At 40.7% G+C, this 27,286-nt stretch overlaps 1 protein-coding gene across 13 annotated transcripts in view; it reads right to left on the bottom strand.

Annotated features, from left to right (window-relative positions):
- LRRC4C (leucine rich repeat containing 4C) overlaps positions 1-27,286 on the bottom strand; it is an 856,114-nt gene that overhangs the window by 97,217 nt on the left and 731,611 nt on the right. Inside the window, exon 6 of one of the 13 annotated variants that reach the window (XM_075129529.1) lies at positions 8,560-8,604. The exons of the other annotated variants lie outside the window; for them this stretch is intronic. The gene's annotated coding sequence lies outside the window, so the exon portion shown is untranslated. The remainder of the gene's footprint in view (positions 1-8,559; positions 8,605-27,286) is intronic. 13 annotated transcript variants of the gene reach the window in all.

The following is a 27,286-nucleotide window of genomic DNA, read 5'->3' on the forward strand; positions in this document are numbered from 1 at the left end:
TCAGTAGTAAAATTTCAGCACAAGAGCCATTTTTAAGGTATCAGCACATTTTTTAAAAAGTCCCTGAAACCTTTTCAACATTTTTTGTTTTAAAGACATTCCTATAAATTCAATAACAAATAAAAATAGATTTTTTTCTCTTCAAGTTCTGTACAAAAATAATAATTCTTTGGCAGAAACCTTGCATCATGGTGCCAAATTTCAGCTTGGAACAGATATTCATCATAACTAAGTAATTATAAAAGGAGAATCCCAAATGATGCTAACGACAGCAGTTTAGAAGTGGAAATGCAGACATAAACCTGAACTATGATGGAACTAGCACGTATTTGTTTAAAATGTAGTTTTGATTATTGAGATTCCTGTTAAGACATTGGAAAAACTCTCCCTGCAACAGACATTGGGCTTGACCCTGGGAGTGGCTGAGACCCCGGAACTCCGAGCAGAAGAGTTATAAAAGAACAGTACCTGTCAGGCTCATACCCATAATCTGTAATGATATTAACCATATCCCACATGTGACCAGGGAGTGATTTGTAAAACATCCAGTTATCTCTAAATTATCTGAGGCATTCTGAAAGCTCATGATTTTACCATGAGTCTCACAACAACAGGTGATTTTCTTCAAGCCCCTTCTCCTGGAAAGTGATTAGGTGAGAATCTCAGTTTTCATGTAAAAGAACTAGGCTTACATTTTAGAAATCTCTGATTAGTGTAGACCCTGAAGATAGGTATGTCACTTCCCCTCCTCTCCCTTTATCCTAACCCTCTTTACTTACTTTGTATATTATGATCAATCCGGAATTTTGATATATTTGTTGTATTTGGAATGATTGTAAAAAATTATAAATATAATTTTAAAAAAAAATGCTTCTAGTCCTCTTAGTTGAAAAGAAAATCGTGAAAACCTAGAGCAAGCACACTCTAAAGGTTCATAAACCAGAAGGCCAATTAAAAGAACCAAAAATGTATTTATTTATTTTTAAATGTCATTATTTTTAAGCTAGGTTCATGTGTTTGGGGTTTTCTTTGGGGATTGGGGGTGGGGGCAATTGGACTCATGTTTTATGAACACTTGCATTCCTCAATACTGTATCTCGTTTATGTAATACAGAATAAATTGTCTGTTGGTTAAAGTAGATGGATTGACGAGCCTGGAGACAAGTTCTAGATTTATGCACAGAACAAGTACAGAGTGGGCAACAGCAAAAGACGATCCGTGAACACCACACCTAGCCTATGTTAGAATAATTGTAAAGTTGAGGAGAGTCATTCCTTCTTTACACACATTCAGTGAGATCTAGCAATCCCATTTTATAAAGATCTCCAAGGACTATCTCCCCCCTCCACCTCCAAATATAGGCTGTATTATAAATTATAGGGAACTGGCTAGTGTGTATGTGCATCACTGCCCTCAGCTGGACATATTCTGAACTGCTCATCTCTTTCAGGGGCCCCAAACTGCTTTAGTTCAAGTGATTGAGTACTGTGTTTTTCAAACAGGGATTTGAATTCACAGAATAATAGAAGATTGAAGTTGGAAGGGACCTCAGGAGGTCATCTAGTACAATCTCCTGCTCAAAACAGGACCAATCCCAACTAAATCATCCCAGCCAGGGCTTTGTCAAGCCGGGCCTTAAAAACCTCTAAGGAATCTCCTTCCTTAGAAGTTTTTAAGGTCAGGCTTGACAAAGCCCTGGCTGGGATGATTTAATTGGGGATTGGTCCTGCTTTTGAGCAGGGGGTTGGACTAGATGACCTCCTGAGGTCCCTTCCAACCCTGATATTCTATGATTCTATGGAGATTCCACCACCTCCCTAGGTAACGCATTCCAGTACTTCACCACCGTCCTAGTGAAATAATGTTTCCTAATATCCAACCTAGACTTCCCCCACTGCAACTTGAGACCATTGCTGTCATCTGCCACCACTGAGAACAGCCTACCTCCATCCTCTTTGGAACCCCCCTTCAGATAGTTGAAGGCTGCTATCAAATCCCCCCTCACTCTTCTCTTCTGCAGACTAAATAAGGTCAGTTCCCTCAGCCTCTCCTTATAAATCATGTGCACCAGCCCCCTAATAATTTTCGTTGCCCTCTGGTGGACTCTCTCCAATTTGTCCACATCCTTTCTAGAGTTGGGGGTGCCCAAAAGTGGATGCAATACTCCAGATGTGGCCTAACCAGTGCTGAATAAATGGGAATAATCACTTCCTTCAATCTGCTGCCAATGCTCCTACTAATGCAGCCCAATATGCCGTTAGCCTTCTTGGCAACAAAGGCACGCTGTTGACTCATATCCAGCTTCTTGTCCACTGTAATCCCCAGGTCCTTTTCTGCAGAACTGTCATTTAGCCAGTTGGTCCCCACCCTGTAGCAGTGCATGGGATTCTTCCATCCTAAGTGCATGACTCTGCACTTGTCCTTGATGAATCTCATCAGATTTCTTTTAGCCCAATCCTCCAATTTGTCTAGGGGTTCTCAAACTGGAGGTTGGGATCCCTTAGGAGGTTACAAGGTTATTACATGGGGGGTTGCAAGTTGTCAGCATCCACCCCAAACCCTGCTTTCCCTCCAGCATTAATAATGGTGTTAAATATATAAAAACATGTTTTTAATTTATAAGGAGGGTTACACTCAGAGCCTTGCTATGTGAAAGGGATCACCAGTACAAAAGTTTGAGAGCCACTGGTCTAGGTCACTCTGGACCCTATCCCTACCCTCCACCATATCTACCACTCCCCCCAGTTTAGTGTCATCTGCAAACTTGCTGAGGGTGCAATCCATCCCATCATCCAGATCATTAATGAAGATGTTGAACAAAACCGGACCATGGACAGACCCCTGGGGCACTACGCTTGATATTGGCTGCCAAATAGACATCGAACCATTGATCACTCCCTGGTGAGCCTGACGATCTAGCCAGCTTTCTATCCACCATCCATTCATCAAGCCCATACTACTTTAACTTGCTGGCAAGAACACTGTGGGAGACCGTATCAAAAGCTTTGCTAAAGTCAAGATATATTATGTCCACCGCTTTTCCCATATTCACAAAGCCAGTTATCTCATCATAGAAGGCAATCAGGTTGGTCAGGCATGACTTGCCCTTGGTAAATCCATGTTGACTGTTCCTGATCAGCTTCCTCTCCTCCAAGTGCTTCAAAATGGATTCCTTGAGGACATGTGCCTTAATTTTTCCAGGGACTGAGGTGAGGCTGACTGATCTGTAGATCCCCAGATTCTCTTTCTTCCCTCCTTTAAAGATGGGCACTACATTAGCCTTTTTACAACAGTCCGGGACCTCCCCTGATCGCCACGAGTTTTCAAAGATAATGGCCAATGGCTCTGCAATCACATCCGCCAACTCCCTCAGCACCCTTGGATTCATTAGATCTGGACCCAGAGACTTGTGCATGTCCAGCTTTTCTAAATAGTCCTGAACCTGTTCTTTCACCACTGAAGTCCGCTTACCTTCTCCCCATACTGTGCTGCCCAGTGCAGCACTCTGGGAGCTGCTGTTGTCTGTGAAAACGGAGGCAAAAAAACCATTGAATACTTTAGCTTTTCCACATCATCTGTTACAAGGTTGCCTACCTCATTCAGTAAGGATACCACACTTTCTCTGACCTTCTTCTTGTTGCTAACATACCTGTAGAAACCCTTCTTGTTACCGTTCACTTCCCTTGATAGCTGCAACTCCAATTGTGCCTTGGCCTTCCTGATTACACCCTTGAATGCCTAAGCAATATTTTTATACTCCTCCCTAGTCATTTGTCCAAATTTCCACTTCTTGTAAGCTTGTAATCCCAGGAAAAGACCATGGTGAGGGCAAAGAAATGTCATGTTAATCAAATACTGCAAATGACGTTATATACGCTGACATGTGTTAAGCAAGCGATGATATCCACTAACACTGGAAGATGCCTAGCAACCTTCCACTGGTTTCAGTGGGACTGAAAGGCATTCAGGGTATTGTAGAATCGGGCCCTTAATAACTGTGCTGACTCAGGGCTCAATCCTGTGAGGTGCTGAGCACCTTCACCTCCTGCTAAACCCAGCAGGATCAAACAATGAGCCACTTTTTGCAACCATAGTGGCAAGAACAGATGTGATTTAAATAACAAAAGGACCCTAGACTAATACAATAGATATTATATCTATCACCATGGCTGGCAGGCTGGGCAGTCCAACAGATTAGACTGGAAGTCAGAGAATCTGGGTTCTATTCTCAGTTCTGCCTCTATCCTTCGGGAAATCACTTCACTCTTCCTGTCTCAATCTGTACTTGTAAAAAATAAGGCTAATGATATTTACCTTCCTTTGTAAAGTGCTTTGAAAATGATGGATGCAAAATTAGATGGATTCATAGAATTTAGGACCATTGTGATCATCTAGCCTGATCTCCTACATAATACAAGCTATAGAATCTCACTCATTCACATCCACATCAAGTCCATAACTTCTGCAGCTAGGGCACATGTTTCAAAAAGACATCCATTCTTGATTTAAAGGCTTCAAGAGATGGGGAATCCATCACAAGTCTTGGTAAATTGTGCCAATGGTTAATTACCCTCACTGTTAAAAGAATGTGCCTTATTTTTTATATAAATATTATATATATGATATATGCAACATCTATCACGATGGCAGATGGGCACTTTCAATGTACTCAGGAATGCAAAAATATTTAATAGATAAATTAAATAAGACACCATAAGAGGACGACACCCATGCTGCCCACACCAAAACTACTAGACATCATTCCTAATCCGTTCTTATGAAAGTCAATCCAAATACTCTCAGTGACTCCAAAGGGAGCAAGTGGGGACCCCATATTAACTCAAATTAACACAACAGAGCATAACTATAAGCAAACAACACTAAATATTTCCAGCCCCAAATCCTCAAACCACCAGCAAAAGGAATGAAGCCACCAAAACTCATCCTTATCTACTCCCTTTAGGGCATGAAGGCAGATAATAGATCTAATAGAATAAGCATTGACAGCTAAACTTTATCTATCATCAAAAGAAGCAACCAGTGAAGATTCTGTGAGGTACAGGAATCCAGCTTGATACAGGAGAGATGAAACACTTAGATACTCAGAGTTGCTCTGCCAAGAGCTTCTCCATAGTTTTAAACAAAAAATGCAAGAATAGGTTTTGCTATATAACACTCTTCTGAGGCAGACAAATATTACTACTCCATCTTTCAGATGAAGAAGCTGAGGCACAGAGATGTGAAGTGACATGTCCAAGGGCCGACAGGATATCTATGGCAGAGCCAGGAATAGAACTTAAATCTCCCCATTCCAGGCCAAAAAATAATCCAATTAAAAGAGAAGAACAATGTTAGCCTATATTAATAATCAATAAATTGAGCACCTTTTTTCTACAACAAGAGAAATCTAGTTCACAAAAGCTTGTTTGCTGTGCAGAAACAGGGGTTTTTAAAAGCTTTTTGTGACAATGGTGACTCACTCACTGGTCACCACCAATTTCCACTGTGGTTTCTTCAGGCCAAGTATAAAATCAATAGAACAATTATGGGACTTGTGTTGCTATTGTATTAACAACCTTTCACCTGGGACTTCATGCAATATTACTACTTCACCTCATTATAAACTTAATGCAGCCTGGAGCATAAAATCCCATTTTCTAGATGGCTACTTTGTCTTTTTCTAAGAAGTATATAGATAATGCAACTGTACCACCAGCAGCAGATAAAAACATTGACACAGTAGACTAAAAACAGGGTATTCTTTCCCCCTTTACATTGCTTTACTGTCATAGTTTATAATAGCAGTAATGGCCTCTAGGTTGGCCATTCTTCATAGTTAGTAACCAGCTGGGTTAAGATTCCTCAGGGGCTGCAGTCAGTCATTAGCTGCCATGAAAGGCCTGACCTGGTGTCATTGCTTAAGTACTGTACACACAGGCAAACTGAAATTTGAGTCATAGCCGTATTATGCAGATAGTACTCAAAATGAGCAGTAGACAATATGTTATTCAATGTCTGTGTATACAACTGAAGAAACTATAATGGAACATATATCTGCAGGATGACATGCAGGCAAGACCCATCCATTTAACACAACTATTATTATATTTGTCTCCTCTCTTACTATTACACAAAATATTAAGAGAGTCATAATGGTTTTCTTTCCTTCTACAACAAACTGAATAGGTAATAACTAGATTATGAGTTCCTGGGGGGCAGGAGCTGTCTGCTTTCCTGTTTGGAAAGCATCTAGCATAATATGAACATTTCTGGATGTAAATAATGCAGCAACCTATGACAGACGTTCTCAAATTAATACACCTCTGCATCTGAATTTTGATGTTACTGCTTATAGTCTACAAACTATTATTGAGCAGGCTTGTAATAGTCTAATATATTTATTCCTGACTTTGTGCATATAATAGAAAGAATGGTCTTGTAAGGTATGAGAGCCAGGAGATCTGGGTTATACTCAAGGCTCTTCCACAGAATTCCTGATTCTTTGGAGTATGTCATTTAGAGACACATTTTCAAAAGGAACCTCTAATTCTGGGGGCCTTGGGTTTTGTGTGTCCACCCTTGGAAACATAGAGGCCTGCATTTCAGTGGTGCTGAGCTCTCACTGATTTCCATAAGAGTAATATGTGCTCAGCACTTTTGAAATTCAGGCCTTGCAGGTGTCTAAAGTTGGTTATCCACTGACCAAGGACCACAAACTTAGATGACACTTTTGAAAATATGAGATTTAACCTCACTGTGCCTCAGTTTCCCATCTTTAACATGGAAATAACAATTTTTACCTACTTCATAGGAGTTATAGGCTTAATTAGTTAACATCTGTCAAACACTTTGGGATCCTCAGACAGTAGAGCCTATAGAAAGGCTAAGTATTATTATATTGTTGCATATTATTGTTACTTTCTATTTGAATTATTCAAAAATTAATAGATAGATCTTTAGCTGTATCCTTGATGCAGATCTACTGCTCCCATAAGTTCTCATGGGAACCATGCTGAGGGGAGAATGGACCCTTTAGAATAATGTTTAAAAGGTTTTTGGCAGAAATAAAACTTTCCCCCCAAACTCAGCCATTTATATGGGTGAAAGATGCTGGGGATTAAAAGTTCTCTGCCACCGAGCAAATACCATCCTGGACAACAACAGTGCCAGCTACTCACTGCACACCCTACCCCCATCCATGACAAGAAGTGGCTATCACTGGAGTTGAGATGAAAACTCTTTTGATATGGCTATGGAGGGGTGTATCACTTGTATTTGAAGAAGGTTGAAAGAGGTAGCTGAAAATGCTGAATCAGCTATTTCAGATACATGTTCCACACTAGCCAAATCCAGCAGCATCACATAATGAAGCAGAAAAGCAATAGTCTCTTGACATGGGTCTGTGGTAGCTGTGCCTGGAAAATTGCATTAGTTCTGGATACCTCATTACCAAACAGAAGAAATTAATAAAAGAGCTACAGCAACGATCAGGAAACTGGAGGTACTGACCTATGAGGAAAGACTGGAAGAGTTAAATAAGTCTAGCATGGTCACTGATAACTGAGAGGGAACATTATCATTTATACAAAAGGGAAGGGTATAAACATCAAAAGGAGAGAGGAATTATTTAGTGTGATATAAGGAAGATGAGAATTTAAAAAAAAACTAGGAGCAAATGGATGAAATAAAGAAGGAAAAATGTAGGCTGAATATTAAGAAAACTTTCATAAGACTAAGATCTGTCAGGCTGTGAAATAATCTTTTGAGGGGAGTGGTGTTAGACCTATTGCTTGGAACTGTTGAAAGTAGAGTAGATAAAGCACAAGACAGAAAGAAACAATCATGCACTGTCCCCAACACCCCAGTAGATGTGTACTAGATTATTTAAATATGTCTTTATTTAGATCTCTAATTTCTGTGAGAATGTTCCCTCTAGTCAACTGTTTTTGAACATCACTGCGTTTCAGCACTCTTACAGAAGCCATGAAAACATATAATTTTGTGACCTTGTTTCTCTTATCTTTCCCTCTACTTTAAATAAAGAGCTTATATCATCACTGTATTTATCCTAATGTTTTCAGACTTGACACATTTTCTATCTCTGAAAACCTCTTTTATGCAGCCACTGGCCATGACATTTAGCATCTTTCCTGCAAAATGGAGCCCCTCTGCACTCATCTGTTTTTCTTTTATAAGGTCACCCATCACCGTGGTATCTTAGTGACCTTATAAAAATCTAGATAGATAGATGGGTGAAGAAAGGCTTGGGCAGAAAAAATGCTAAATGCCATGACTGTCTTGCATCCCCCAACATGCACGCACACTTTTCTTTAAAACACAAAAGACCAAAAGTCAAAAGCTTTCTAAAACGTGAGCGAAAAAGTCTACAAAACTGTAAGTACGTGATATAGAAGATTCCATGCAACTGTAGAAAACAGGACCTAAAAGCTTTTGATATCATAGGAAAATAAATAGTTATCACTGCATGTTTTTAAAAACAATCAAAATATCCTGACCTTTACTGGGAAATTGCATTTATAATACTTGATAAGAAATACCTGGTATCTGTAAATCTTTCTGAGCTTCAGTGTTCTGAGAAGTTTCTAGTTTAAAAAAAAAAAAAAAGCTTGGTGGTTTTTCTAGATTTTAATTTGAAAAGTCACATTCATATTAAAAATAAAGTGCAAATACATTTTGAAATGTCAAAGGCAAAGGAAGAAAAAAAATATATAATCCAGCAATAGTTGCAGGCATCCTGATATTACCTTTTCCTTCAACAGATGCTCATATCATCAGCCTCAAATAAGGATATCTTCCTCTTGAAACTAACATGAACCACTTAGACTGTTACCTTTTCAAAACAAAAATCACTATGTGCTTTTATGATTCTTTTGCAATGAGTGTTCCGAAATAGAAGAATCCTAAATCTCAGTTTTCTACACATTTTCATTATTACATCTAAGTAGCAGTGTAAGGCACATGGGCCCTGATTGAACAAAGCATTTAAGCATGTGCTTAACTTTAAGCATGTGCTTATGATCATCCCCATTCAGCCAAGCACAAGTGCTTGAGTCCCATTAAAAAATAAAATAATTAGGAAATGATTTGAAAATCAAATTTAGTCTTTACTGGTTATTCAGTTTGCTTTCCTTCTGCACTTTACTCAGCTAGGTCAACAAGACTGGTCGGTTTTACCTTTGGGGCTTCCACTCTCTTCTGCTCGTGCAAGTTCAGTGGAACTATTTACATATGAGAATTTACTAAGGGGATGTTCAGTGTTTGCAGGATAAGGGTCTTTTAAAAAAGTAATAAAATCATTTTTGCAAAAACAAACTCTAATTTTTAGACATAATTTAAATATCCTCTTAAACTCTCAAGAAACTGTTACCCCTTCCCTTTCAGCACCAGGCATATAATGATTCTTGATTGACAGATTATGTGACCATTTCTAACCAGGCATGGGGGGGAGTTACTTTTTCTCTCTCTTTTTCTGTTTGCTAAACTGATCTAAAATATAGCTTAATCTGGTGAAAACTGACAATTGGCAGACTCCACTCAAGAAGCCCTCAAGAATGGAATAGTAGGGGTTTTGCATATCTAGAAATGAGTTGCAATTTGTCAGTGTTTGCACGTTGGGGGAGAAGGAACAGGATATTAGGGTGTTAGAAATGCAGTACTGTGATGCTGTATGATTGAAATATGACCATGTATATCATTGTTGCTACCACTGTTATACAATTGCAACAAATCTTATACAAAGTATGTTATGTAGGGTATGAATCTATCAAATATGATTATCCTGTTTATATGAATGTATAATCTTTGTATCTAAAGTTATGAATATTGACTATGTACCTGTATTTCAAATGTGTCCGTTTCTTGGGTAACGCACCAAGAAAAATCATATTGATGCCACACAGCTTTGTGTTGTTGGCCCATCAAAGGCAATTGACTCTCACAATGGATCATGGAAGAAACTCATTACACCCAGATAGCTCTTCCTGCAGACACCTTAGCTTTCAAGCAGCCAGTGGCTTGTCCCTGTGAGTCAGCAAGCCATGTAAGGGCATGTGATTTGCTCATGTGACCCTGGACTCTCCATCTTGTGACTGTACTTTTCCACAAATTGTACTGCGGGTGCTCTTTTGGACAGTAAAATTCCATCCATATCGGAGAAGGTATAAAAGACCCGGGAACAGTCTCCACTTCTTGCTTCACTTCTCTGGACTGAATTTCTAACAAGGAAGCTCTAAACAAGGACTGATGACCTCCAAGCTGTTTGGGTAATTTCTAGAGAGACTTTTCCAAACTTCCAGTTTATTCCATCACTGCTTCAAATCTGATATAAAAACTTTGCAATTACTTTATCTGTATGATTTCCTTAACCATTTTAACTCTCATTTTCTTTATAAATAAACCTTTAGATTTTATTTACTAAAGGACTGGCAACAGCGTAATTGTTGGATAAAATCTGAGTTATATATTGACTTAGCTGTGTGGCTGATCTCTTGGGATCAGAAGAACTTTTTTTTCTTTTTTTTTTTAATGAAATTGGTTTTCAATAACCACTCATCATAAAGTCTCGTGTCTGGATGGTGAAATAAGTACTGGAATGCCTAAGGAGACTGCATTTTTGATTTCTTGTTAACCAGTGTGGCGAGACAGAAGTTTACTTTTGTTATTGGATTGGTATATCTAATGGTAGAATAACCATCAGTTTGGGGTGCCTTATTTCTCAGGGTTTTTTCCTGAATTTGGTACTCTCAGCTGTGACCTACTTAGGCAGAGTGACAAGTACAATTACATTGTTACAAACCTTTGGCCAGCTGATCCTTCATGGTGTAGCAATATGCATGGAATGTCGATGAAGGAGCATAGGCTGCCGGAGGAAAGGGTTTGGACTTAGCACCATGAATACAGTCTTATATTTACATGGCTGGAATGCTGGTGGCAACTGCAGCATCTCTGTAATAGTTTTCTTCTCACTAAAGAGCATGTTTAGTTTTAGAAGAATGGAGTCCTTTCATGTTATTTGCTGGCACATGAAACACAGAGGAGACACTACATTCAATAGTGTAATTTGTCAGAACGTCACAACAGCAGAGACGATAGAGCTCCAATCTTCCTCCCAAACCCAGACCCCTACCGACTACATGAACTAAAGAGGAATCTCAATTACCTCTTAGTAACCTATGTTTTCTTGATACTTTACTCCTGGGGGAATTCTGTGCCACTGCACAATGCAGAATTTTGCAGAAATTAACAGTGTGCACAGAATTTTCTTCCCCGCCCCCCACAGAAATGGGATGCAGTGCTACTAGCTGCCACTAGGGGCCACTGGACCCAGCAGAGCCCAACTCCCACATAGAAGACACTGCTGGGGGGAGGGAGAGGGAGCTAGAGGGTTTCTGGCAGCTGCAGTTCCCAGCAAGCCCTGAGGGAAGGAAAGGGTGGTGCACAGGAAACTCTGCACGTCTGGGACAGAGCATCAGGGTGTTTCTCCCTCTGGATGCCTGGACTTGGGGGGGAGTAGGTGTGAGTGTCTGTCTGGGCAAGGGGGACCCCCATGGCTGGGTTCGGGGGGGAGGGGATGGGGTGCTGGTATCTGGGCTGGGGACCCCCTTGCGGTTGGGCTCTGGGGAGGAGGGAGTTCAGGTGTATTGATGGGGGGGCACAGGTGAGCTCTGGGGGGGAGGGGTTGTGGGTGTCTGCCCCTCCCCCCGAGCTGGGCTCTAGGGGTGTAAGGGGACAGAGAACTTGGAACTGGGTTGTCATAGAGGTTTCTTTGACTCTCCACTTTCAGGGGAATTTTTGCGTGTGTGTCTGTCTGTATTGTTACAGACATACTTGCTGACAGGTATTTTGAAAAAATAAAACCAAAATAATGTAAACTGGCATGATTATGTAGTGTTATTTTGAGAAAATAACATTTGCAGAATTTTAAAATATTGTGCACAGATTTTTTTCACTTTTTTGGTGCAGAATGCCCTCAGAAGTAGTACTTATATGGTTCCCATTACAATAACATCTAAGCATCTCACAATCTTTAATGCATTTGTCTTCCTTGATATAGGGAAGCATTATTGTCCTTATTTTACGAGGCGCAGGGGGAAGGAGGGACAGGGGCAGAGAGAGAAAACTTGCCCAAAGTCACAGAGAAATTTGCAGTGGAGAAGGAATCAGGTCTCCTGAATCTAAAGTCAGCACCATAACCCCTAGACCATCCTTCCTATGTCACAGTTATGCAGTTCTGATTCCATTCTGTAGGGAGAGTAATGCATACACACATTTTCCAGTACAATACACTATATATTCAATAATTAAATACAAAACCCAAGTAAATATGTGCAAAAATGTGCTTAGTAACTTTGAAAATCAGGATACTTTTATTTAAGTCCTCAAACTTTAGGTACCCAGGTTTGAAAAAATTACCTAAAATATATTTCAAAACAGGAAAATAAATTTCAGTTTCATCTAAACCATGGTTCTCAATTTTTTTTTTCATTTGAAGACCCCTACAAACTTTTGAATGGAGGTGCGGAACCCTTGGAAATCTATTGTGTGTGTGTGTGTTTTGTTCAGTCTAAGTCTTTGTGGACCCCTTAGACATAGTCTCTGGACCCTGGCCACAGGTTGAGAATCACTGATCTAAACACCCAACTTTTGAACACAAAAATAATCTGCAACATTATTTTTATACATTCAATAATGTTTTTATATACACAATAATCTGCTTTTACATGTTTGATAAACTAAATTGTATACGTTATATACTGCAAAATTATGTGCAAGAGGGTTTTTTTATGTGAAAATATAATGAACCCAAGTTCCAATGCACACAGTGCCTGTGATCTAAAATCATTCTTGTTTGTTTAATAACCTTTGATCCTGAAAGGCTCTGAAAAACTACAGCCTACAATGATTTCATGATTCAATTGGACACTTGAGAAATTACTTCAATTTATATTTCTGATACGGGTCTCAATCCTGCCAGATGCAGAACCCAGATCCAGTTAAGCTTCGTTGGACTGGGTCCTTAGTTTCAGGCTGTGGTTGGCCCTAACGAATCCATAAAGGAGAGTGAGGAGGTATAAAGCCCTCCAACACCACCTGCCTGCCCTTGTAATATCTTACTGACAAACAGAGAATTGGCAAGATAAACCCTTTGTTATGAACAGGGACTATGTACTGAAATGAGGCAACAGAACTTTCTATTGCTCTGTGTAGCTGCAGCTTGTGACTGCCCTGATCTGGCCTTCTTTGTTTCTATCCAAGCAGAAAGTGTGTCCCAGCAAACCAAAGACTAGCATGTACACAAAGTGTGGCACCTATGTACTTCCTGGAACACTTATTCTATAGCACATTTCCCTTTTTCAGATCTCTTTTAAAAATATCCTTACTTAACTGAAACACTATTAAAAATAAACTATCGAACTATTACAAGTACAATAACTGACAACTCTTCAGGTTGCTTAAACTTGTCTCAATTTCAGCAGTCTTCCCAATCTGCTGTATTGCAAACACTCGTTAGTCAAATCCTTGTCTGTAACAGACTGTTCAGTCTATTGGTCAATAACAGGATCATTTAGTGCAGTGGTGGGCAACCTGTGGCCTGCGGGCCATACGCAGCCCATCAGGGTAATCCACTGGTGGACTTCCAGACAGTTTGTTTACGTTTGCAAGGCCGCCCACAGTTCCTAGTGGCCACAGTTCGCTGTTCCCGGCCAATAGGAGCTGCGGGAAGCATTCTGATGCATATCTAGTAATTGAGTATTTATATGTCTGTTGTAGAGGAATACAGCAGTAGCAGTATAGTTGAGAATTGCTAAATATGGATCTTCTCTGATATCCATGGCTTCACTATACATACAGCACATTCAGCTAATCCACTAGTTTGAGGATATCTGGGACTAGATGTCTCATGATGAAAGTAATATGTTTTAGCAAAGTCCAGGAATTCCTTATTCTTGAACTGTGGTCCATTGTCAGCTATTACTGTCTTTGGAAGTCCATGACTTGCAAATACAGATTTAATGTGCCTGATTATGTTGCTGCTGTGGTGTCTTCAAGTGTTCAAGTTTCTGGGAAATTGGTAAAGTAGTCCATTATAAACAGGTTCGTGTCTTCCTAAACTGAACATGTCAATCTCAACTTTGTCCCACGGAATTGCTAGTTGTCTGTGTCTTGTTATTGGTGCTTTCTGCTGGGAATCTCTGTACTTCTGACATGTTCCACACCTGCTCACCATTTCATAAATGTCACTATTCATCTGTGGCCAGAATACAGTTTCTCCTGTTCTGCTCTTTGATTTGGTCATTCCCAGGTTCCCTTCATGTATTCATTCCAATATTTTCCTTCTCATCAAACTGTGAGAACCATGATCTGTGTTCCCTTCAAGAGAACTGAGATCACTGAAAGCTCATTTTTATAGTGGGAATATGCAGCTGAGAAATGTTATTTTCCCCTTCCTTTATTTATTGCATGTATCACTGTTTTCAGAATTTCATCTTTAGCTGTTTCTGTCACTAATTCATCCGATATGCCTGGGGACATAGCATGTGACACTATTATCATGTCACCATGTATGTTTACTGCTTGTTCCAGATCATCAAGCCATGTAATGTCAGATGGAGCACCCATTCCTAAGTGGCATGCACATTGGAATTCCAGGGTGAGATCGTAGTTCTGTAATTTCAAAAGTAATCACGATTTCCTTGGTGGTGTTCTCCAAGTTCCTTTTTGTGTATTTCCATCAGTGATTTGTGATTCTTTATGGTTTTAGCTTTCAAGCAGAAACTAAAGTCATGAAATCTTGTACCAGAACTATGTCTGCTAGATCTAGTGTCTTTTTTTTTTTTCAGTCTGTATGTACATCTTCTCTGCATCTGTAATAGCCTTACTTCCCAAACTTCCTTTCAAAGCATCTGTGGAGAATTTGATACCTTTTGGTGGGTCAAAAAATTGCAATGCTGGAGCTGATCTCAGAAAGTGCTTTAAATCACTGAACGCTTTCATGCTCTGGCATTCAGGGCCATTCAGTGACCTTGTGGAGGAAATGTCTTAGGTGAGTTGTGTACAGTTAGGTATGAATTTGCAGACATAAGTCAACATGCCTAGCAGCCTTTGAATTCCTTTTTTAACTTTAGTCTTGTCATGTACATTACTGCTTGAATAGTTAATTCATCAGGCAAGATTCCTTTGGAAGTCAATCTCTCTCCCAAGTATTTTCTTTTTGCTGTTTGAAATTAACATTTGGCCTTATACAGTTTAAGATTATTAGCTCTTGCAACTTCCAGTACTCTCCTCAATCGTTCCTGATCATTTAATGGCAGTGCTGCCTCAAATTATTATGTCATCAATGTACACTTTCGTGACTGCTAGACCCTCTAGCGTATGGCTCATTGTACAGTAAAATATTTCTGGAGCTGAACATATTCTGAAATATCGTCTTAAGAAGCAATATCTGCCAAATGGTGCGTTGAAAGTGCAGATCTTGCAGCTCTCACTGTCCAAGGGGATCTGCCAAAATCACACTGATGCATCTAATTTGCTGAAAATATTGGCTCATACCATCTCAAATAACAGTTCACTTCTTATGGGCAAATGGAAAAGGTCTCTTTTTATGTTTCTATTAATCAATTGTGGGTCTATCCGCAGCTGTTGTCCCCATCCCTTCTCTTTACAATTACTAATGAGTGGACCCAATTGGTTGGTTCCTCTAGTTTCTGAATGATACCATTTGCTGTCATATTTTGCCGCTTTTTTTCTAACCTCTTTCTTACGGTATGTAACCACAGCTTCTACATCGTTTCTTAACTTTCTCTTGTATGTTACCAGAAGCACCCATTTCCTGTGCATACATCTTCATATGATGTTATAACACTTTCATATATAGAAAAGGAGTACTTGTGGCACCTTAGAGACTAACCAATTTATTTGAGCATAAGCTTTCGTGAGCTACAGCTCACTTCATCAGATGCATACTTGCATAATGACTTAGCCACTCCTAGTCTCTATTCAAGCCTAAGTTAATTGTATCCAATTTGCAAATGAATTCCAATTCAGCAGTCTCTCACTGGAGTCTGGATCTGAAGTTTTTCTGTTGTAATATTGCGACTTTTAGGTTTGTAATCGCGTGACCAGAGAGATTGAAGTGTTCTCCGACTGGTTTATGAATGTTATAATTCTTGACATCTGATTTGTGTCCATTTATTCTTTTACATAGAGACTATCCAGTTTGACCAATGTACATGGCAGAGGGGCATTGCTGGCACATGTTGGTAGATGTGCAGGTGAACGAGCCTCTGATAGTGTGGCTGATGTTACTAGGCCCTGTGACGGTGTCCCCTGAATAGATATGTGGGCACAGTTGGCAACGGGCTTTGTTGCAAGGATAGGTTCCTGGGTTAGTGGTTCTGTTGTGTGGTATGTGGTTGCTGGTGAGAATTCGCTTCAGGTTGGGGGGCTGTCTGTAGGCAAGGACTGGCCTGTCTCCCAAGATTTGTGAGAGTGTTGGGTCATCCTTCAGGATAGGCTGTAGATCCTTGATAATGCGTTGGAGAGGTTTTAGTTGGGGGCTGAAGGTGACGGCTAGTGGCATTCTGTTATTTTCTTTGTTAGGCCTGTCCTGTAGTAGGTGACTTCCGGGAACTCTTCTGGCTCTATCAATCTGTTTCTTCACTTCCACAGGTGGGTATTGTAGTTATAAGAATGCTTGATAGAGATCTTGTAGGTGTTTGTCTCTGTCTGAGGGGTTGGAGCAAATGTGGTTATATCACAGAGTTTGGCTGTAGACAATGTATCGTGTGGTGTGGTCAGGGTGAAAGCTGGAGACATGTAGGTAGGAATAGCGGTCAGTAGGTTTCCGGTATAGGATGCTGTTTATGTGACCATCGTTTATTAGCACTGTAGTGTTCAGGAAGTGGATCTCTTGTGTGGACTGGACCAGGCTGAGGTTGATGGTGGGATGGAAATTGTTGAAATCATGGCGGAATTCCTCAAGGGCTTCTTTTCCCTGGGTCCAGATGACGAAGATGTCATCAATATAGCGCAAGTAGAGTAGGGGCGTTAGGGGACTAGAGCTGAGGAAGCGTTGTTCTAAGTCAGCCATAAAAATGTTGGCATACAAACGATGGTCACATAAACACCACCCTATACCGGAATACTGACCGCTATTCCTACCTACATGCCTCCAGCTTTCACCCTGACCACACCACAAGATCCATTGTCTACAGCCAAGCTCTGTGGTACAACCGCATTTGCTCCAACCCCTCAAACAGAGACAAACACCTACAAGATCTCTATCAAGCATTCTTACAACTACAATACCCACCTGCAGAAGTGTAGAAACAGATTGATAGAGCCAGAAGAGGTCCCAGAAGTCACCTACTACAGGACAGGTCTAACAAAGAAAATAACAGAACGCCACAATCCGTCACCTTCAGCCCCCAACTAAAACCCCTTTAAAGCATTATCAAGGATCTACAACCTATCCTGAAGGATGACCCAACACTCTCACAAATCTTGGGATACAGGCCAGTCCTTGCCTACAGACAGCCCCCCAACCTGAAGCGAATACTCACCAGCGACCTCATACCACACAACAGAACCACTAACCCAGGAACCTATCCCTGCAACAAAGCCAACTGTGCCCACATATCTATTCAGGGGACACCATCACAGGGCCTGATAACATCAGCCACACTATCAGAGGCTCGTTCACCTGCACATCTACCAACATGTGCCAGCAATGCCCCTCTGCCATGTACATTGGTCAAACTGGACTGTCTCTACGTAAAAGAATAAATGGACACAAATCAGATGTCAAGAATTATAACATTCATAAACCAGTCGGAGAACACTTCAATCTCTCTGGTCACGCAATTACAGACATGAAAGTTGCGATATTACAACAGAAAAACTTCAAATCCAGACTCCAGCGAGAGACTGCTGAATTGGAATTCATTTGCAAATTGGATACAATTAACTTAGGCTTGAATAGAGACTAGGAGTGGCTAAGTCATTATGCAAGTATTCATCCGATGAAGTGAGCTATAGCTCATGAAAGCTTATGCTCAAATAAATTGGTTAGTCTCTAAGGTGCCACAAGTACTCCTTTTCTTTTTGTGAATACAGACTAACACGGCTGTTACTCTGAAACTTTCATATATGTTGTCTTTCTGTCTCTCTATGGCATACATCCTCTTAACATGACCAAGGACCTTACAAGTGCATAGGACCCAGACTGATTCCTTGCCTCAGGGCACCACGACAAGCCCCTGTTTTATTGTTTTCCCTTTACATCTGAGTGTCAGTGTGCACTCACCCATCATTGGAATGTTTTTTCCAGGATAGTCTTTCACTTTTGACTCTTCCACTTTTATATGTGCTCCTTATATTTCTCTGTTTCAGTTTCTGTTGTTACACTTACTTCTGAGCCTGTATCCATCTTGCATGTTAGATAAAAACCCTTTGTGCACATTTTAATTAATATTTTTGGAGATTTCAGCCTCTTCCAGTACTGTGTTTAAGAACAGCTCTTCACAACATTTGGGTTTATTATCTTTTCTACACATTTGCCTGAATGTTGGCCATTTCCTATAATCATGTGGGTTACCACATGGCTGGCATTGTTTCCTGCTTTCCATGTTTCTGTCGTTGGCCAATTTAATTTCAAGTAACTTTTCCCTTGCTGATTTAACTACAGTACTCACAGACGTGCTCTGTGCCTTTCTCTAGGCTGTTTGTTTATGTTTCTGTTTTTTCTGCTGCTTGGCATATATATATATATATATATATATATATATATAGCCTTTTTTAGTGTCAGATCCATCTCCCTTAGTAACCATTCATGACCTTTTTTCATGGTTAAACCCTGGGACAATCTGGTCCTTAATAAGAGTTTAATATTCCATATTCACAGAACTTCGTTCCCTTTGTACTGTGTTCACATCCTGAACATAAATCGTTTTAAGTATTTTTTTAGGGACAGAATGATTCTCAAACATTATCATTATTTCTGCAAAGCTTTGTTCTCTTTCCCTACCACCATTTGTATGGAATGCATAGTATACATCTCGGGCTTCTGAGCTTGTCATTGTTAACAGCAAAACAATCTTTTCGCAATTCTTCAGTTTATTTGCCACTGGGTCTTTCATACATAGCTCAAATTGCTCTTTGAACCATTTTCAGACACATTTAGCATTTTCCCTGCTTCTCAGACATAGGCTCTGCAGCAGCCATTGCCATGCTACTTCTCTCACTGGGTCTTCCAGCATGTTGTATTTTTCATGTCCAGTATCAGGCAGTATCTCACGGATGAGCAGACCACTGTCAAGATCAGGGGTGGGCAAAATACAACCTGAGGGCCGGATCCAGCCTGTCTAACATTTCTGTCTGGCCCACCATGACTAACATTTCTGTCCAGCTTCCTCTGCCCCTTGCGATCTCCGAGTCCGGGCTGCTAAAAGTCCCACGGTGCAGCGGGGAGCTCAGGCAGGCCGCCTGCCTATTGTGGCCCCATGCTGCTCTTGGAAGCGTCCGGCTGCTGCTGGCACATCTCTGTGTGCCCCTGGCGGGGAGGAGGTGGCTCCGCACATTGCTCCCACCCCCAGCACCGTCCTCACAGCTACCATTGGCTGGAAATCAGCCAATAGGAGCTGTGGGGGTGGTGCTTAGAATATCATAGAATATCAGGGTTGGAAGGGCCCTCAGGAGGTCATCTAGTCCAACCTCCTGCTCAAAGCAGGACCAATCCTCAACTAAATCATCCCAGCCGGGGCTTTGTCAAGACTGACCTTAAAAACCTCTAAGGAAGGAGATTCCACCACCTCCCTAGATAACGCATTCCAGTGCTTCACCACCCTCCTAAGGAAAAAGATTTTCTTAATATCCAACCTAAATCTCTCCAACTGCAACTTGAGACCACTGAGAACAGTCTAGAGCCATCCTCTTTGGAACCCGCTTTCAGGTAGTTGAAAGCAGCTATCAAATCCCCCCTAATTCTTTTTTCAACAGACTAAATAATCCTAGTTCCCTCAGCCTCTCCTCATAAGTCATGTGCTCCAGCTCCCTAATCATTTTTCGTCCCCTCCAGCTTCTCATCCACTGTAACCCCAGGTCCTTTTCTGCAGAACTGCTGGCTAGCCACTAGGTCCCTAGTCTATAGCAGTGCAAGGGATTGGTCTGTCCTAAGTGCGGGACTCTGCATTTGTCCTTGTTGAACCTCATCAGATTTCTTTTGGCCCAATCCTCTAATTTGTCTAGGTCCCTCTGCATCCTATCCCTACCCTCCAGCATATCTACCACTCCTCCCAGTTTAGTGTCATCTGCAAACTTGCTGAGGGTGCAATTCATCCCATCAGCCACACCATTAATGAAGATATTGAACAAAACTGGCCCCAGGGCCGACCCTTGGGGCACTCCACTTGATACCGGCTGCCAACTAGACATGGAGCCATTGATTACTACCCATTGAGCCTGACGATCTAGCCAACTTTCTATCCACCTTATAGACCATATATCCAACCCATATTTCTTTAACTTGCTGGCAAGAATACTGTGGGAGACCATATCAAAAGCTTTGCTAAAGTCAAGGAATAACATGTCCACTGCTTTCCCCTCATCCACAGAGCCAGTGATCTCGTCACAGAAGGCAATTAGATTAGTCAGGCATGATTTTCCCTTGGCAAATCCATGCTGACTGTTCCTGATCACTTTCCTCTCCTCTAAGTGCTTCAGAATTGATTCCTTGAGGACCTGCTCCATGATTTTTCCAGGGACTGAGGTGAGGCTGACTGGCCTGTCGTTCCCAGGATCCTCCTTCTTCCCTTTTTTAAAGATAGGCACTACATTAGCCTTTTTCCAGTCATCCGGGACCTCCCCCAATCGCCATGAGTTTTCAAAGATAATGGCCAATGGCTCTGCAATCACATCCGCCAACTCCTTTAGCACCCTGGGATGCAGTGCATCCGGCCCCATGGACTTGAGCTCATCCAGCTTTTCTAAATAGTCCTGAACCACTTCTTTCTCCACAGAGGGTTGGTCACCTCCTCCCCATACTGTGCTGCCCAGTGCAGTAGTCTGGGAGCTGACCTTGTTCATGAAGACAGAGGCAAAAAGAGCATTGAGTACATTAGCTTTTTCCACATCCCCTGTCACTAGGTTGCCTCCCTTATTCAGTAAGGAACCACACTTTCTTTGACCACCTTCTTGTTGCTAACATACCTGAATAAACCCTTCTAGTTATACTTAACATCCCTTGCTAGCTGCAACTCCAAGTGTGATTTGGCCTTCCTGATTTCACTCCTGCATGCCTGAGCAATATTTTTATAGTCCTCCCTGGTCATTTGTCCAATCTTCCATTTCTTGTAAGCTTCTTTTTTGTGTTTAAGATCAGCAAGGATTTCACTGTTAAGCCAAGCTGGTCACCTGCCATATTTACTAGTCTTTCTACACATTGGGATGTTTTGTCCCTGTAACCTCAATAAGGATTCTTTAAAATACAGCCAGCTCTCCTGGACTCCTTTCCCCTTCATGTTGTTCTCCCAGGGGATCCTGCCCATCAGTTTCCCGAGGGAGTCAAGGTCTGCTTTTCTGAAGTCCAGGGTCTGTATTCTGCTGCTCTCCTTTCTTCCTTGTGTCAGGATCCTGAACTCAACCATCTCATTTCGGACATGGGCAGTGCACGGAGACCCTCTGCCCACCTCTCCCCAAAGGGGCGCACAGAGACATGCCAGCAGCAGCCAGCCACAGCCACTTCTGGGAGTGGCATGGGGGCCACGGCATATAGGCAGCCTGCCTGAGTCCTGCTGTGCCACCAGCCAGGAGCTGCCTACAGTAAGTACTTTCTGGACAGAACCTGCACCTCGTACTGTCTCCTGCACTTCAATCTCCTGGCCCAGGTCAGAACCCCCTCCTGCATCCAAACTCCCTCCCAGACCCCGCATCTCCTCCATTAATAGAGTAGAAATGTGCGGCCCGTGATGACTTACCAAAATTCGTGTAGTGCCCCCACCCTGTGAAAATTATTGCCCACCCCGGTCAAGATAAACCCTTATTATACACAGGGACTATATATAGAAAGAAGGTAACAAAACCACACTGTGTAGCTGTAGCATGCAACTCCCCTTTCCTTGTTGTCTTTGTTTCTGCCCAAACAGGAAGTGTGTCCAGTCTAGCAAACCAAAGACTGCATCTAGAGTGTAAAAGTGTGGCATCTCTACAGTTCCTGCAGGAGTTACTCTGTAGCACAGCCCTGATTCCTGAAGGTCCCACGGTCCTACCCAAGCAGATCACAAACTATAGGTATGTGGGGAAAGCAGACTGTGGCTTCACTTCTCCTGCACCCATTTTCAGGTGAGGAGACTGAAAGAGGTGGAGTGGGCAGGACCTTGGCTCCTCCCTCCAACACACAAGTAAGCAGAGCTGAGCCGGTGCAAAGGGGGAAGTAAGAAACCCTTCAGTGAACTGCAATAAATTATTTCCCCCATGGATCAAGGCAGGAGAAGGGTACGAATTGTGATTGAGTCATGATTCCTTTCCCCAGACTTCCTCCTGGATAGTGTAGTTGCATTCTTTGCCTTATGCAGGGTTTTGAGCAACTGCTCAGTCTATCTCTTAATTTAGTGCCATCTGTATTGCTAACTCATACCCAATACAATAATTTGAATTTCATGTATTAAAGCAAGTGGGACTATTCACATAAGTATGGGTTTCCCAGTCACATCCTAATTGTGCAATACATTTTACATGGAGAGGGTTATTTTTGTACACACAATATTTTCCATTTTACAAGACTGTCCAAGTTTTTCATTATATTTTTAATTAAGTTTATTTTGCACCTAATGAAGTCAGTTTCTCTTTTGTTTTACCTTTGTAATTACTTAACAGATATGATCATAGACAAATAATTGTATGCAATAATTGACTATATATGTATTCACAATATGGAATTTTGTAATGCTTCTGCTGCCATGTTTGGAAGCATGCACAGTGTATACTTGCGATATGCTTAATTCTAACCAATGCTATATGGTGCCCTACTTTCTAGCCATCCATTCACCCATGCTAGGAATGGGTGCTATAGAAAAAAAAATAAGTACAGAAAATATCAAGCCTTTCCTGAGCATTGACATTGCTTTATACATTTATTCAATTATTTTTTTCTAATTCTTTTGTTGCAACAGGGTCACCTGTTAGGATACACATGAGAGCAAAAGCACACACAGGAGAAGGGTGTCAAATTACAGAATTGGTTCACATTTAATTTTCTTGGCCAGCCATGGGCTATTGCTAAGAGATCTATCTGCTTCCTGATTACATATTTGATGTTAAACCTAATTATATTTTGCACAGTGATCATGAAAGTAGATAGACAGCAGCACTCATAACTCATTGCTTTATATACCCTCCATAATACACTTTCCATTTAGGGACACAAAGTGTTTTTTCTAAAGGAATAAGCTATAAGAAGAATAAAGATAAATTGTACCACACAAACATTGTGCATGTCACTTTAATATATTGTTTTGTATCAGGTTTGGATTTAGATGTGATATATGTATTGTCTATATAGAATATATCTAGCAATACATGGACTTGTACGACTCAGCTAAACCACTTTTATTGATTGATTTAAGTGTTCATAAGTACAGCCTGTATCACAAAACTGAAAAGCAATCATCCATCTTCGAATCTATTCCAGCACAATGACATATAATCTAGCAATATAATATTTTAAAAGGCACATGTAAAACTAAAATACAGTAATTTTTTTTTGAGAGACAGGTCTAATGAAATAGGTGCTTTGAATTATGTTAGAGGCCAAGATTTTTAAATGTGGTCCCTAAAGTTGAAGTCAACTGAAATCAATGAGAGCTGCAGGTGCTCAAAACCTTTGAAGAATCAGGCCTTTTTTGTTTAGTTACTTATATATGGATTTAGCTGTCTAATATGAATCATCCAAGTTTGAATATTTTAGCCTATGTCCTCGGCTATCACACATAAGGGCATTTGATTATGGCATTCTATAATGGATGGGGAGTAACTGAGGTAAAGAAACTACTAATCAAAACTCTCCAAAGTTAGAATCAATTATATTGGCCCCAGTGCACTAATATAGTATCTTTGGAGTTCAATCCCCCCATTTCAGATACACTCACTCCTTTTGAGATCTTGCTTTTTGTTCTTGATCAGGGTACATAAGAATTTCTCCCATATTAATTGACATTAGCTTGGCTAAAGTTTGCAGGATGCCCCATCTGATGTCACAAAAACTCTTGCAGTCTGATTCTATGCCATGCTTCTTTGGAGGCATAGCACACAAGGCACAGCCTCATTATTGCTTGTGCTGCATATGTACTATGGACAAAGAGTCTTCAGCATTGTCAATGCAAGCATGTTTCATGAGTGCTAAACTCTGTATCAGCCAAATGCTGCTGAGAACACAAGTCCTGAAGTGCAGCAGAATGAGGACTATTCTGCTGCCGGTGGTGAAGTGCCAGATTGCAGAGGGAATGTACAGAACTCCAATACTCATACTGCAGAGTGGCTCTTTCTTGGGTCTCACAGGCAGGCAAAGATATGGCCAGTGGCTCTGCGCATGGATTACACATATCCATGTCCAAAGCTTTGTGCAGGGACTCATGGACCACAGCTTCTGCTACATCCCAGGGGCAGAGAAACTATGTGGGTATGTGACTATGTGGGACAGAGGTCCACCAGCAGAGCTGGGGTAGGATTATTCATCCCCATCCCCACTTCCATACAGATTCTGCTGTACAATTGTGCTTGGTGAACCACAGTTTGGGCTTTTAAGAAAATGGTTTCTATAACTCAGCCTTATGGAGAAATAAATACAAAACTGAAAAATGCCTCTGAACGACCAGACTGGTTGTGTCACCTCTGGTCTTGTTACACACCTTGTTCTGTTGGATCAGAAATACTCTGACAGACAGCTGATAATTAATTATATAGAATCAGCTGGGATTCTTGTTCGTTTTCCTGATCATGTTCTCTCCCAATCACCTCAAAATCTACAATTTGTGTAGTGAAAAAATTCCCCCTCTTTCTCCCCCCCAAAGTCACTCTCAATGAACCCTATTTAAGTTGTAACCTATAGCTGTTGGGTATAACTGAACCCTCTTTTTGTATCTGAGAGGGTAAAAGCCATTGGGACTTGCTGAAACCAACTCATGGGACATTCTAGAGAGCACATGCCTTCGCTAGATAGTAATCTCTTTAGATGACAGAGATTCCGAAGCACAGGAAAAGGGTTCTGAACATTGTATTCTTGCTGAGGAGTGAATTACATCACCACAGAGGCCAAGCAGCTGGGAAAGATTTCTCTGCTTTTCTGTTTTCTTCTATTTCTAATTCACCTTCCCTTTTTCACATGTGCATTCCTCTCTTGAACTTTCCATCTTAGTTACAGCTGCCTACAGCATAGCCACTGATTATAACTGAGGCTCCATGTCAAGTTGGGTCTAAATTCTGCTGCAAATTTCCTGGGTTCTTTGATGTTCTGCTATGGCAGAATGGAAATTATGTGGTTTAATTTAAATTAAAATCTAGATGTTATTTTTAAAAGTAAATAAAAAAGAAATTGAATAAGGCAATCAGTGTCCTGTGTCCATTTTTAAAAAAAATAATCTATTTTATTTTACACCACTCAAATATTTCCGTGCTTAATACCAACCATATCTGTATGGATAATAAACAAACTATACAGAAATATTTAGGTTGGGCATTTGACACTTGAAAAGACCTGGGAGGTGGTTTGGAATGGTGAGATATGCACATTAGATGGAGGTTTCTGCCAAAATGATTAGCAGTGTCATAGTCAACTATAATTAGGTTTAATTCTCATCATTAGCATTCAGAGTCAATATCTCATTGAAATGAAATGGACAAATCACATCTCAAACAGCTATTTTTCAAGCTGTCTGCAGCCTCTGGAAAACATTGTTTATATTTGGTGCATTTTTTCCAAGGTTTCCTTTGCAATTGAAAGGGCTAGAATCCCCCTCAGCCTACCCCCAACAGATTTACAATGAAACTCTAGACTTCTGGACGACAATTTTACAAGCGATGGACTCTGAATCAAACTGGTCAGCTGCTTATTCTCAAACACACAAAGATTAGGTTACTACTACTAGAGGTCAGACTTTTAAATCCATCATAACAAACAGCTGGAATGCAATTGAATGGGATGCAAGCAACCCAGGTGATGCCAAAACTGTAAGATTTGTTATTTATTTATATTTAAGTGTTTATCTGAACCTACGATGAACAGAAAAGTTTTCATGGTATTTTTAAATTTCAGAGACAGTATTTTCTCCTGGAATTAACATCCTCATGCTGGATTATGAATCTACAATAACCTCTTTATAGTGCTTCAAAACCAGTAAGTGAAACTAACTAGATATGACTTAAACTGACCAGTCTAGTTTTATGGTTCGTGTTGAGCAAAGTGCTTTTTTTTTTCTATGAAAAATTAGATTTTTAAAATTCTTTCAGTTTTAATCTCAGGTGTTGACTGTACCACAGCTGAGCGCATTTTTAAAATGTAGGATTATTATTTTGGCACTGACCTTTTAAAGATATGTTCCGAAACACAGTGCTATATTATTTTCCCTCTCACAAGAAAAACCCACTTTCACATACAGAAGACAGATGCAGCAGACTATTTGTTGTTTCTGCCAATCATACTTAAACACAGTGATGTTTCATTTAATTAGTGAAGCCACTTTCCATTAGTTTGCATACTGCTTGGGAGCCCTTGTTCCAAAGAGAAAAGGTACTTGTGGCACCTTCGAGACTAACCAATTTATTTGAGCATAAGCTTTCGTGAGCTACAGCTCACTTCATCGGATGCATTGCAGTGAGCTGTAGCTCACGAAAGCTTATGCTCAAATAAATTGGTTAGTCTCTAAGGTGCCACAAGTACTCCTTTTCTTTTGGCCACAATGTTACGAATCAGTGGGACACAAGTTACATGTTATTTCAATGGGCAGAGTTTTGGAGAAGTGGTAGGACATTGATTTCACAGCATTGCAGTGTGATTATTTTCATATACCCTGGGTGGGTGGGAGAATCTAAAACATTACTGCCACATTGGCCTGCCACTGAACACATAATATCTCCAGGGAATTGAAATGACTCCATGGTTCTAGAAGAGATAAACATCTTATTGGTATTTGCACTGGTAATGAGGGTGTGTAAAATGGCAATCCAGGGCTGTGACATGTTTGAGGAATTCTATATGAGGTAAATATGTTACCTAAA

This window comes from Caretta caretta, chromosome 6 (genome assembly GCF_965140235.1).
Source record: "Caretta caretta isolate rCarCar2 chromosome 6, rCarCar1.hap1, whole genome shotgun sequence".
NCBI classification, from domain to species: Eukaryota; Metazoa; Chordata; order Testudines; family Cheloniidae; genus Caretta; species Caretta caretta.